The following is a 2,835-nucleotide window of genomic DNA, read 5'->3' as shown; positions in this document are numbered from 1 at the left end:
TGAGATTTTTTTTTGTTTAGTTATTTTATTATTATTATTCAACAACATAATCATTCATCTCATTTTTGTATGGTAAGTCTTTATTTCTCCCCTCCCTCACTGGGAAACTTCAATAGTTGACTCACAGCTTGGTCTTTGGGAATGGAAATCTTTGGAAACCTGGATTATGTCATCCCCCAATGGGATGCACCTCAGCATAGGGGTTCTCTACTTGCTTTGTTTCTCCTCATTTGTTTTCTTTTTTTGGCCTCTGATTCCAGTATATACTAGGAATAAAATTCCAGTTACCACAATTCCCATGATCACTCCAAATACAATTATCCATACAGTGATAGGTGGCTCATAAGGAGATTTCAATGTAGGAAGGATGCCCACAAACTCCAGGCTCTGGTTATTCAGGTGGAAGGCATCATTGATGTGGCTCCTAGAGAGCCAGATTGCTTCTTCTACTTCTTCTGTGGCAACATAGGTCCCATTTGGAGGGGTAGTGACAAAGAAACAGAAGGAGATTTTGGGTTTCAAAGAAAATATCTTCCCATCTTCATCCCTAAAAAGGATGGCCTGATTTTTTTTCTTTTAAAAAATGCTGTCTCATGGCAAAACCAATTGATGCCTGGTACAAATACATTTTGTTTTGATTCCATTGATATGCATCATCTCCAAGTGCTGATTTCAGACTTATCCTCACTTTGATGCTGTATTCATTATAAGGAGTCCAGGCAGTGTTCCAACCCACATATACATCCTTATTTTGTTCTTTCAGTCACATTAATAAGGGCTCAAAGTATTCTAGCAATGGTGTTGCATTCATCATCTTATTTCCTACAACACTTTCTAATGCTACTGTCCAAGGTTCTGTTTTTCCCAGCTTCAGCATATCACGCAATGTTGCCCCAGCTGCAGTGGAATTGGTGATGTCACACTTATGAAGAGCAGCTGAGGGCTGAGCAATTCTACAAAGAACTTTGTGGAACTGGAATTGATAAATAGTCCTTGTATAATATTTGATGAAGGAAAAATCATTAGCAATATGAAACAGAGTAGCAGGGTCACAGTATGTTTCATCATGGAGCAGAGGTTCCACCATACCATCTCATGCTTCATCTCCCACCACTTTTTCATCCATTCCTCTTTGGGAATTTCTCCCTGGAAGACCAACAATCTCCACTTCTCCAGCATGTAAGTAAAGGAAATTGTTCCAACAATGATAAGGGCTTGCTTGAACAGGCAATTTATTTCTGTCTCAGGATCCTCCTGAAAAATTGGTGGTAGGAGACCAAGGGCTTATAAGTGTGTAGGTGTGGCTGTCAAGAGGGACATGATTTCTACAACTGCCTCATGGAACCCTTCATTGGCCCCATTTCTCAGCAGAAAAAGTTGGGAAGCATATGCCATGTCATATTGGATGTGACCAATCTCATGATGGGCAGTCAGAAAGTCATCCATCACCACTTTTGTGCGCATTTTAATCCTGAAATCCCCTTTTCCTAGATCCTAGGCTGTAGGGTGGCAAACCACTTTTCTGTAATCACCAGGCTCTGTGAGCATTGAGTTTTGCCAGAAACTCTCCATCATGTTATAGAGGCCAACCGATATAAAGAATTTCTTTGCTTCCTCAAATATCTTTAGTGCATTCCAATTCTGGGTCTTCATGGCCTCAGTCACATCAAGGTTTGGTTTTTCTGAATAGGGTGCTGTCAGTGAATATAGATTCGTCCAAAATCTGCCCCACATGTCACCAAGCCAATGAGCAGGAAGACCCCCAGTTTCACTGATTAGAGGGCCATAGGTGACCATCATCCTTCTCCTCAGATAGGTATGTAGATGTTCATACAGTGGTTTTATCTGGAGAAAGATTTTTTTCCACATCTTCAATTGACTGAGAATGACCATAGTTATGTTCACTTGATACTTCAATTTCACAATCTCCTCTCCAATAGTCTTCATAGTTATTTCCTTTTGCTACTTCATTTTTTAGTTCCACATATTCTTCATGTAATGGCCTCATTTCTTTGCTGACTTTAGATCTCCAGTCTTCCCAGACCCATAGCCTTTCATAATAATCTCTACTCTGTTCTATAATTTTGTCCAAACATGGTTCAAGCAGCAAACATTCCTGAGGAGACTTTGGGTTACAGATGGTTCCAATGCCATAGAGAGTGCTCATGTTCTTCAAGACTGTGGTTAGCCATGCACCCTTTTCATCCGATAACACTGCAGCTCCTTTCTCTTGAAGACACTTAGGTTGAAGTTGGATGTAGGGATCTGAAATTTCATTTAATGAAAATATTCTGAAAGTATTGGACTGAGCATTATAAAATGCAGACCACCTGTTTCCTGCTTCATTCATCCTTTGGACATTCTCATCAGTAATATTATTGTTGTAATCCCAAGAAGCAAGTGAACTTTGATGAGATAGCTCTTCTGCTTCCTTTTAAAACTTTCCAGAAATACTTTAGCACTTTCTTCAGTGGAGAGTTGAGTGGCAGTTACAGTCACAAGGCTGAAAAAGAGCCAGAGAGGGTCTAACATCTTTTCTGGTGAGCCAAAATCCCATCCACTGAGCAAATTTCTCTCAAGCAAACCTGTTCATGGACTTCTCTCTCTCATCAGCCTTTGAACTTGGATTGGGTGCTGAGAAAAATTGTTGTGTGTCATCCTTCATTGCCAAAGAAGACCATGACATCAGAGAAATGATGACATGACTTACATTTGACTTTGTTTTGAGTGAGGGAGGGCTGTGCAAGGACACCAGCCTCACTTTCTCCTCCCAGGATTTTCTTTTGCAAAGGTATTGGAGTGACTTAGCTTTCCTTTTACAGATGAGAAAACTGA

At 40.2% G+C, this 2,835-nt stretch overlaps 1 pseudogene; it reads right to left on the bottom strand.

Moving 5' to 3' along the window:
* Positions 1 to 207: 207 nt before the first annotated feature.
* LOC140512332 (angiotensin-converting enzyme 2 pseudogene) lies at positions 208 to 2,559 on the bottom strand (annotated as a pseudogene).
* Between the last annotated feature and the right edge of the window lie 276 nt (positions 2,560 to 2,835).

Source organism: Notamacropus eugenii, chromosome 6 (genome assembly GCF_028372415.1).
Source record: "Notamacropus eugenii isolate mMacEug1 chromosome 6, mMacEug1.pri_v2, whole genome shotgun sequence".
Taxonomy (NCBI): Eukaryota; Metazoa; Chordata; class Mammalia; order Diprotodontia; family Macropodidae; genus Notamacropus; species Notamacropus eugenii.
The sequence above is the reverse complement of the archived record's forward strand: the minus strand, read 5'-3'. Positions and strand labels throughout refer to the sequence as shown.